Consider the following 11129-nt stretch of genomic DNA (forward strand, 5'->3'; position numbering starts at 1 on the left):
TGACCTGGATGGAGCCCTTGTAAGTTGGCTGTGAGGGAAAGATTATTAAATGTAAAGATTACTAAATGATATGGAAGATAATTTTAAAACATTTAACATGCAGTTATTTGAAATTATGGAATGTGAGCATACAGATAATGAAAAGAAGTAATATTTGAAGTAATAATTAACTTAGTTATTCCCTAAATAAAATGAAAAATACAAACTTTCTAAATCATAAAGTTCCATAAATTCTAAGCAGTAGACATAAGAATGAATCCTCATTAAGGCCCTTACAGTAAAGTTCTGACTACCAAAGAGAAGGTATGAATTGGGTTTAGACTGAGAAACGTCCCATACAGACCCCTAGCTAGAGCGCTCTGATCCAGCTAGAGAAAGTGTAGGGGGAGTGGCTAAGGTCCCACTTCCTGCCTGCTCTCTGCTTCCTGCCTTGGCATGTAATGCGACCAGCTGACTCAAGCTCCCACTGCCACGCCATCAAGTATCCCTTGGGCCTGTCTGCCCTTCCTCGTGCAGAATGCTGCTTTTCAAATATGTGGTCACCAAAACAAGAAGAGTGATTCATTCCCTGAGACACAATGCCATTAATTCTGATTTCTGAAGAGCAGCAAATGCAGCCAGAAGACAGAATAATGTTTACAAAGATTTAATCTTGGTGTCGTGGATAGCCCCTTTAAGTCTCAGCGCTCAAGAGACTTAGACTGGAGAATTTCTTTAAATTCAAGGCCAACCTGGGCTGCAAATATGTGTTAGTGCAGTCACCCGTAACAATACCCTGTCTCAAGAAAAGAAAGATAAGAGGCCTTAGAAAAAGTCAACTTCCGATGCTCATTTGCTGAAAGTTTGTTTCAGGAACAGAGATGAAGGAAATATATTTCAAGTCAACAAAAATAGACAATTCCCTAATGTCAGACACCCACTAAAACAAAAAGCCAAACAGTTCATAAAACGTCATAGAAGACATGAAGAAAAAAGGAAGGAAGGAAGGAGGGAGGAAGGATGAGGGGGGAAAGGGAAGGGTGAGGGAAGAAGGGTGAGAGGAGGCAGGGAAGGGAGACAGGGAGACAGGGAGACAGGGAGACAGGGAGACAGGGAGGGAGGGAGGGAAGGAGGGAGGGACAGAAGCAGGGATGGAGGGAGGCAGGGAGGGAACTTGAAGGAAAGAAAAGATACAATTGAGATGTCATCTAAATCATTTTTCTAAGAATAAATTTTTCAAAGACATGAGTCTCATATAAACATAAAATAGACTTTATCAAGACTGGTTTACCTCACATATGAGGAAAGCAGCCGGACACTGAGACTCATCCACGGGCCAGGCATAGTTGTATGGAAGTAGATGGTTCTACAGTCATTAGTGAAAGAAAGTGTAGAACGCAAGTACTAGATATGACCATGGTTAATGTATAATAAACCCAAGACCTCTGGTGGTCTTCCCTACCGATACAAGTCCTTCACTTCTCTACTGAAAAATCTACAGGCTAACATGGAACATCACAGATCAGGGCTCTAATCAGCCATAGAGGGTGAGTCAAGCAGATGTGTAACTCTGGTAGGACACAAGGACACACACGTCCTTTTGCTTCATTTCCTAGTTTGAGATAATTTTTCTTATCAGAACAAAGTCACATCTCTTGAAATGAACCATGGACAGTAATGTTGGCATCACATCCTGTCCCTACCCATAGCCTAGGTCACAGTTGTCCCAAACTCACCTGTTAGGTATTGAGTTTGGGTACATCCTCAGGGCTGCTCCCCTTGAATGAGGGAATACAGTCTTATCATTTGTGGCAGCTATGTTAGTTTATGGCCATGCTAAAGAAGAAAAAGCTGTCTTATGGAGAAAAGACGCCACTTTAGCCATGAAGAAATGAGGAATTCGCATGGGCAGAAGGAGGAAGAAGGAGAGAGATGTGAGGATAAAAGAGAAAGAAAATGAATGAGTGAATACAAACCAACTCTGTTCTGACGGTTTTCTGTACGCTTCCTGGTCCTGTCCTTCAGGAAGCTTAATGGGCTTAGGCTGCAGTTTCTGTGAAATATCCCCATGTCCTTCCAATAATTAAGAAAGGGAATTAAGCAAGAAGGGAGAGAATAAAGTCTGAAGGACTGAGGGAGAAAGGCTGGGAAAGAGCCCAATGCCTAAGAGCACTTGCTGTGCAAGTGTGAGGACCTGAGTCTAAATCCCAGAACTCACAAAGCCGGGCATGGCTGCCCCTGCCTGTCACCCGAGCATTCGGGACTGGGAGTACTTAGGACCCAGCTCACAGACCAGTCAGCCTAGATGAAATGATGAGCTTCCAGTTCAGTGGGAGACCCTGCCTCAAGACAGTAAGGCAGAGCGATTGAGGACATGTGACACACCAGTGTGGCGTGCGTGCGCGCATGCGTGTGTGTGTGTGTGTGTGTGTGTGTGTGTGTGTGTGTGCACGCACCACACACATATACACCACACTTACAATGGTGGGGTTGGTGGTAGCAAGAACAGTGAGAGACCCTGTGCAATCAATACAGACCCAGGTGCAAAATCGTCAATGCGCCATCAAGCACCAGTTCTTCTGTGTGTCCGGTTAATGCAGAGTAAAGCAACTCTGCCCAACAGGACAGTTCACACTCACCATGAGCCAGCAACCTCCATCACTGGATAGTGTGAACTCTTGTACACAATACATGCGACAGATGCAGAAGCAAAGCTGACTGTCTCCTCTATTCTGACCCTTATCAGCCATTCAGATGGGCTAACGTCTTGCAGCCTACAGCGCATCCTTCGTTGCCTGCACTGGAGTGCAGATCTTCTGGAGACATTTTCTCAATTGAGGTTTCCTCTTTTCTAATAACTACAGTTTGTGTATCAAGTTGACATAAAACTAGCCAGCACAGGTAGTGTATGTATCAATAATCCCAACCCTCAGAAATATCAGAAAATAAAGCTCTTCAATTATTTATTGAAGTTGAGGTCTATCTAGGTTATGTGAGATCCTGTCTAAAAAACCGCTGTATGAGCCGGGCATTGGTGGCGCACGCCTTTAATCCCAGCACTCGGGAGGCAGAGGCAGGCGGATCTCTGTGAGTTCGAGGCCAGCCTGGTCTACAGAGTGAGTTCCAGGACAGCCTCCAAAACAAGACAGAGAAACCCTGTCTCAAAAAGAAAAAGAAAAAGAAAGTAGGCTGAGCAAGCCATGGGAAGCAAACTGTGGCCTCTGCATCGCCTCCTGCCTCCAGGATCCTGCCCTGTTTGAGTTCCTGTCCTGATTCCTTCAGTGATGAACAGTGCTGTGGAAGTGTAAGCCAAGTAAACCCTTTCCTCCCCAGCTGGGTTTTTGGTCACAGTGTTTCATGGCGTCAATAGAAGCCCTAAGAGACCAGATTTTACGTGGTTCTGGGATTGAAACCAGGCCATTGTGAATACTGGGCAGGCATGCCACCAACTGGGTGACATGCTGGTGAGCAACATTTTTTTCAGGCAGGGTCTCACTGTAGAGCCCCATAATGCCCTTGAGCTTGATATCTTCCTGCTTCTCCTCCCAAGTGCTGGGATCACAAGCATTCCAAGGGTTAATGTCATGACTGACTTGATCACAAGCATTCCAAGGGTTAACGTCATGACTGACTTGATCACAAGCATTTCAAGGGTTAACGTCATGACTGACTCCTGGCTTTTTCTTAGGCTCCAAGCTTTTAAGCTAATACTGTAGACCAGAATGTTTCTAGAAAGACCCCCAAGAAAGTGGATGGGAGAAAGAGAATGGTGAATAAAAGGGAGGGTGGCTGGGTAGGAGAAGGCTCTCTTAGCAGAGAGCCATGCTGTCTAAAATGACCTAAATTGAACCTAAGAAGCCATGATACATGGAGGAGTTAGAGCTTAGCAATCACCTCCCTCTGTAAAGGATTTTTTTATTATGTTGCTGCATGGGAGAGCAAAGGGGAACCTAACAAGGGGCTTTTATGAAACAGCTCTTCAGAACCCCATGAAATAACAAAAGGCCTGGTTTCCATCGAATGGCTTTTGCTCCGTCACATCAAATAGAAACACAGCGGGCCCCAGAGCCACTGCTGCTTCTAATTAAGACCCCAAGGTAAAGCAGCACATTAGGGAGTCCAGGACCAGCAAAACATAAATTCCAGCCCTGTCTCTAGCAGCAGAAGGCTGATTCGGGCTCAGTGTGCTGTTTTTGTTCTCAGCTTGCATTAAAAGTGGCAGGCCGCACCTGCCTTCCAGACGCCCTGCAAGCAAGTTTATTCTGACACCGATTCTCTTGTTCAAACAGCCCAAAGCGTGGCGAACAGATGTTTGATGGAGGAGGAATGGGGCGTGAGGTAGAGCTTCCCTGTCACGTGGCGGGGCGGGGCGGGGTGAGGGTTGTGATCTGTACACAAAGTTATTCTTTCTTTCCCTTGCAAACCTGTCTCCCACCCTTCACACAGGTGTCAGCTCAACAGCTTGGGGTGGCAGTAAAAAGAGGACCCCCCTTTCCGCCACACACTTCGAAGAGAATAGTTCTCAAACCTCCCTGAGCATTAGGGCCACCTGGAAGGCTCTGGAAAGTGCAGTGTGCCAGCCCCTAGGTTTTAGACTCCTCAGGGTGGGGGTGGAGACCCCAAAGTCAGCATTTCCATTCATTCGTCAGCTGATGCTTGATGCCCCAAGTTTAGGGACCATGACTGAAGAATGACAGTTCTGAGCCAACAAAACGGTAGGAGAGGCGGCGAGGGAACACAAGCTAAGCCTCCGATCTGGCCTCGCTGTGTGTCTGAGACACAGTTGGTAGACAAGAGAGGCAGCTGTGCTTTGAATGGAGGAAGACATGCCAGCTGGCAAGCCCACAGCGGGCAGAGGTGCTTCAAAATGATATCCAAGAGTGAAACAACTTAGGCAAAGTGGAATTGACCTCTGCTCTCCAAGGCGCTATGAGCCTGGGTCACTGCTGCCCTAGAGTCCTAAACCTTGGGGACTCAGCTCAGGGCCATTACTCCTCATAGAAGCTGTGACACCTGACGGACTTCCTTTTGTCTCCCCTGTAGGAAAACCAGCCAATGGGAAAGGTGCTTCCCATCGAGGTTCCAACGGGTTCAGAGTCAGCACATTCTGGATTTGTTGGGTCTAGCCTGGGCTACACTGTCTACTTCCAGTCTGTCATCCCCACCACCCACTTAGTCGTGCCAGAGGAGACCATGTTGTCCATTGTGGGGAACGGGAGGGTCTGTCCAGCAGAGGGAGGGAGGTCTGCGCTCAGTTTTTCATAGGGTCTGTACGCCCCCATCGGCCACTCTTCACCCAGTTCTCCGTGAGACTGTGGGCTGCGGCCCAGCCTCATCATACCCACCCCGAGCCTTGGACAAGGTCAGCTGCATAATTTTCAGAACCCAGTACAAAGCCAAAATGTCAAACCCCTCCCTCAAAAAGAAATTTAAAAGAATAGCAGGAAATTCAAGATGGTGAGAGCAAAGTGTGAAACCGAGCACTCTTCAGAGCAGTGGGCCCTGCGTGCGGCCATGCTGATGGAGTAGAGCCTGCTCAAAGCGATCGCGCGTGGCTCCCATGCCTTAGCATTTAGGTGGGAAACTTAGAGCTCTCCCTAAGCAGGGCGGCTTCCCCTACTAGCTGGAAGGAGCTTCTCCACTGTGAGCCTGCTAGAAGGAAGGGGAAGAGGGAAGTGAGAAAGAAAATGAAGACCCAATCCCAATGAGCCCTCCCTGGCCGTGGGAGAGGCAGACGGGCGCCAACTGGAGATCCTCAGAGCCGCTTCACGTAGAGGACTGGGTGAGCAGGCCATCTGGACACCTGAGGCACTTCTCCAACAGGAAGAGGAGCTCGGCTGACCTGTCACTGTCAAGGGCAGGAAAGGGGAGGTACAAGTAGAGGCTTAGGTGCCTTCTGTGGGATTACTGCATGTTGTGGTCAACTTTCAGAGGTCTCTGACAATATTCAGGACTAGGGATGGGACCCAGGGCCTCTACCTCTCCAAACCATCGCCAGCCCCAGTGTTTGGAGTTGTGATGTATAAACCACAGAACTCTAGGTCTCTCCAGCTGGATGAGCTTATGTCTAGTCTTCTCTCCAATAAAATTCTAATGGTCTCTCTCCTACCACAAACTATTCTGAAATTTGGTGCCTTAAGATATCCAAAATTCTACTACGTTTCACAATTCTGTTTGTAAGTCATCCAGACGGCACTCAACAATTCAGCTTTTCTATTCCATAAAAAAGTCATTTGACACTGGACAGAATGACCTAGAGGAGCCACCGTGGCGTCCCTCGCATTCCAGGCCTTTCCTTTCTTTCCCTTTCTTTTCTTAAGAATGGGTCTCTCCTGACCCTGTCCCTTGGTGGCAGCCACTCTGCAACAGCGATGGAGCCATGGGTGCAAGAGGCTGGCCCCACCCTGCTCTAGCCTCCTATGGCTCGACCTAGTTGACGGCTTCTGGCTCACAGGCAGATGGAGGAAGACTCATCCTCCTCCCCTGGTGGGGATGGCCACTAGGAATTTGACCATGCTCCAGTGACTATATGGGGGCGGGGAGGGGGTATGGACAGACATGGGAAGGCTGGGAGGTGAGCATGATCAGGGTGTGTACATGAGATTCTCAAATAGCCAATTAAAAATAATTAAAAAAAATAAAGGGTCTCTCAAGGCAAAGGCAGGAGGATCTCTGAGTTCAGGCCAGCCTGGTCTACAAAATGAGTTTCAGGACAGCCAGGGCTATACAGAAAAACCTTGTCTCAAAAAAAGAAAAAGGAAGGGAGGAAGAGAGAGAGGAAAGGGTGGAGGAAGGAGAGAGAGAGAGAGAGAGAGAGAGAGAGAGAGAGAGAGAGAGAGAGAGAGAGAGAGAGAGAGAGAGAGAGAGAGAGAGAGAACAAGCAAGCCCTAGCTGTCCTGGAACTCACTCTGTAGACCATGCTGGCCTCAGACGTACAGAGATCCACCTGCCTGGGCTCCTAAGTGCCAGCACACCCAGCCAAATGCCTGGTTTCTCGGTAGGATGGCTAGAAGCTGAGCTCAGGTGGGCCCTCCTCCGGAGCACCTACAGGCAGCCTTTCAAGCATGGGCAACTCGAGGCAATGAACTTCTCATGTGGCCTCTCAGGGGCTTGGGGGACCCTCCAAGGAACCCAGAGAGTATTTCAAACACAGCTGCAGAAATCCCTGAATGTTACTTTTATTGTATCCTGTTGGCCAAGAAAAAGTCCTGGTCACATTCAAGAAAAGAATCCTCACAAGGGGATGAGTGGGAGGATTACACCCATTGCTGACCCATTGTGAATGTAGATATTTCTAACAAAGGGTCTAGCCTAGTCTCAAGTTAACATGTCAGGGAACAGACAAAGATTATGTTTAATGTAAAATAAAATATTTAAGATAGTAAACTTTAGTTTTATTCAACTTCCCCCTTCCTTTTGACCTACTCTTTGATGCTACTAAAGGAAAAATCCCTCTATTACAAGTTTAAAATTAATAGCTCATCAGACAAGGTGGTATAGGAGTGTAATCCCAGCACTGAGAAGGTAGAAGCAGAAATATGAACGGTTCAAGAACAGTCTTGACTACACTGAAAGTTCAAGGCTAGCTTAGGCAACATGAGACCCTGTCTAAAAAATTAAGAACTTCAAGCCACTAAAATTCCTTGTTTCTCTTTAAGAATTCACAGCCCAGACCAGTGGGTATGTCGGTTAATTCAGTTTGCACGTTCACGTAGACACACACATCCAAACATGCCTGCAGTCTTCCTTGCCATGAGTGTCCTGTCTTCTCACCCGAGGTTTGCCCAATGATGTCTCAGTCTCCAAGACCAAACTGCCCTTGTCACAAGCCTCTTCCTCCTCTTCCCTGCAGTGTCACTGTAGCTGAACCTACCATTCCCCAGGGGATGCCTCTACCCCCACTCTTCCCAAACACAGACTTTCACTTCCTGCCTGCTCCTAACTAGTGCTGAGCCATGCTTCTCATCCACAAGTTCAAGGCACACCGAGGCTTACCTTTCTCACATTCTGCAACGCCCACCATCACCAACCCCTCTGGAGAAGTTGCTGTTGCTCCAGCTCCTGATAGTCTGTCTCCCCGGTGATTCAACCACAGATGTCATCATACCCTCATCTCCTACAGACACTACTTGTGGTCCATAGGACCCTGTACCTCCACCATCCTTGTTGCCACAGTAACACTTCTACACAGTGGTCCTCACAGCCAGGGTGCCTATTTCAATGGCCTCTGACAAATACGAACTTACACTTTCTTATTTGCCTTTACCACTAAGCTTTTAACATCACCCATGGGTGTCCTGCTAACACTCTCGGTCCGAGAACTCCTCTGCCTGCCTCCTTTTCCCATAACCCTCGTCACCATCAGCATTCATGTGTAGGAGTGAACCCCACAAAGCTATCCGCCCATGAGGGCAGAGTCAAGTAAATTAGCACAGGTAGAGATAAAAGGAAGTGAAAGGAAAAAGGACCTCCTCCTTTGGAAGCCAGCCACGCTTCTAACTCCTGGCTTGTGTGACTCTCTCTTTCTCTGGTAAATAAATATATTGTATCCCCTATAGCATCGGCTATCATCATTATCTGTATATCAATCATGTCTACCTTTCTGTGTGCATGTGTCTCCCCGTTCTCCTCTGATACACAAAGCCATTTGAGAACAAAGACCATGGCTTATGTATGAGGGTTTTCCCCCCAGGGTAGATTATAAGGCTGGGTTTACAATGTATGTCCTAAAGAGGTATACTGAAACAATCTACATAAATTATCCCAGGCTACGGACTAATCATTTTTTATCTCCCTCTACCACTCATTAGGACCTCCTCCCAGATGGCACATTAACTAAACTGTACCACATGGAAAGAATTTGGAAGCTACACACAGTTCACAATGAAGGGATTTGGCATCCTGTACAAATATAACAAAGGCTTGAACATCATCAGGTGGGGACAACGGCAGTGATTTCCTGGCAGGTGAACATAACTGTTAAGTGACTCCAACACTGGACAGAGAAAACGAAACAGGAAAGCCAAAGTCATTTTTGAGTTCAGAGAGACAAGAAGTAGGTGTTCCACTCTAGAGGGGTGGGACCCTGTGGGAAGTTTGAGGAATGAAGTTGTGGATCCAAAATCCCACACCCTCAAAAAGCCAGACATTAATTATCCTACATATCTTACAAAACTGGAGCCAGTGATGAAAAGAACAAGCCACAGAAATTCACTCGTGGTTCTCAGCAGACAGTGGAGCCCCTGCCCATCATCTTAAGTCTATTTACTGTTCAGCAAGCAATTCAGGGACCAAAAAAAAAAAAAAAAAAAAAGAAAATCACTGACACGTCGGGGAGCTCCCCAACTCAGAAGTCAAGCCAGAGGGTTAGGAACACTTGCCAGTGTTCTGCTCTGGTACACTCTGTCCCTGCCCAAATCTACTGCCAGAATTAGCTTTGCTCATTAATTTCAAGTAAATTATCTCCTTGTCACAGCTGGGATCCTTTATCAGAACAGTGGACATTAGTTTGCAGAAGTGAGATGATTTCTATTCCCTTGGAATTCCCTGGAACACTAAGTCATGACCCAGAGATCTGAATGAGGCTAGGAGACTTCTAAAGACATCTGAAGAAAAAAACAGAGTTCCAAGGAACAGCTCTGCCAAAAGGGTGTAAGAGTTGGGTATTAAAAACAAACAAAAACTCTTTGGGATACTTAAGTACTGAACTCTGTGTGTGTGTGTCTCTCTGTGTCTCTGTGCGTGTGCCGTCTATATGCAAACTCTTTGTGTATCTCTGTCTCTGTGTGTGTGTGTACACACTCGTGCATGCACACGCATGTGCACACGTGCACACACACATATGTGGAGGTCTGAGGTTGTCCTCCTCCTCTGCTCTCCACCTTCCTTTTTTAGATAACGATCATCACTGACACCGGAGCTCATGAGACGCAGCAGGACTGGCCAGGTGGGCGAGCTCCAGATATCTTCCGGTCTTCATCAACACTGTAGTTACAACTGCCTGCCGCTGAACCTGGCTTTTAACTTGCATGCTGGAAATCCAAACACAAGCCCTCCCGTTTGCACGACAAGTTCACCAGGCCTATACGTTGAGTTTTTCAGCAATTCTGCTGAATGGTTCAAATATCTATTAGGTGCAGATAATAAGGTCTGTCTCCCCGGCCCCCCACCCTTGGAGAGTGTCTGGTGTAGGGCAGGACTGGCCAGAGAACTGGCAGCAAATGCTCTAATGACACTCATCCTCTAGTAAAAGAGCACGCGGAGGAAAGCCACCTTACCCAGCCTGGTCCTCCAGAGAAGACTCTCGGGAGGTATGACTTGAGTACAGGCTCGACAGCGTTTGAATGCCTGCAGCCACCGAGTTTCTGCAAGAAGGCTCACAAGGAGGAGGCACTAGGTGGGTTCTGAGGCCATCCGCTCCAGTTTGCTTCTCTGTTTGACTTGCAAGTTACTATCAACCCACGAGGGAAGCCAACACAAGAATTCAAGGCAGGAACCTGAAACAAGCCTCAGAGGAGCACAACTTGCTGGCTTGCCTTCCCTGGCTTGCTCAGCTGCCTCTCTTATAGGTCCCAGGCCCACCTGCCTTATGGTATCATCAACAGTGGGCTGAGCCCACCTGCATCAATTACCAACCAACAGACCAGGCCAATCTGAGGGAGGCTAATCCTTCAACTGAGGCTCTCCCTTCCCAGATGACTCTAGTTTGCATCAAGTTGATTAAAAACCAGAGCACTGTAACAATTGGCAGAATACACTTGTTGGTGTGGCATCATTATGTCCATTTCAAAGATGGAGGAAGTGAGACGACCACCCTCTCTGCCCCTAGGTGTTCCAATGGGTTGGGACTGAGGAACAGTGCCAGGAGAGTAAAGCAGAGTCCCTGCCAGCTTCAGGGAATGTCCTTTGGTAGGGGAGCATCCTATTCCTGACATTTGTCACTCTGCCTCTTTAAGGAGTTCAGGGGTGTGGTGGTTTGAACAAGAATGGCCACCGTAGACTCCTATCTGAATGCTCAGGGAGCAGCATTAGGAGGTGTGGCCTTGTTGGAGTAGGTGTGGCCTTGTAGGAGGAAGTGTGTCAGTAGGGGTGGGCTTTGGGGTTTCAAATGCTCAAGCCAGGCCCAGTGTCTCTCTCTTCTTGTGGATCTG

General features: G+C 47.6%; 1 long non-coding RNA gene across 1 annotated transcript in view; it reads right to left on the minus strand.

Moving 5' to 3' along the window:
* Positions 1 to 10521, minus strand: part of LOC110343176 — a 29726-nt gene extending 19205 nt beyond the window's left edge. The window contains exon 1 of the long non-coding RNA XR_002385371.2: positions 10257 to 10521. This is a non-coding gene — a long non-coding RNA (uncharacterized LOC110343176). The remainder of the gene's footprint in view (positions 1 to 10256) is intronic.
* Between the last annotated feature and the right edge of the window lie 608 nt (positions 10522 to 11129).

Source organism: Mesocricetus auratus, unplaced genomic scaffold (genome assembly GCF_017639785.1).
Source record: "Mesocricetus auratus isolate SY011 unplaced genomic scaffold, BCM_Maur_2.0 Super-Scaffold_100019, whole genome shotgun sequence".
Taxonomy (NCBI): domain Eukaryota; kingdom Metazoa; phylum Chordata; class Mammalia; order Rodentia; family Cricetidae; genus Mesocricetus; species Mesocricetus auratus.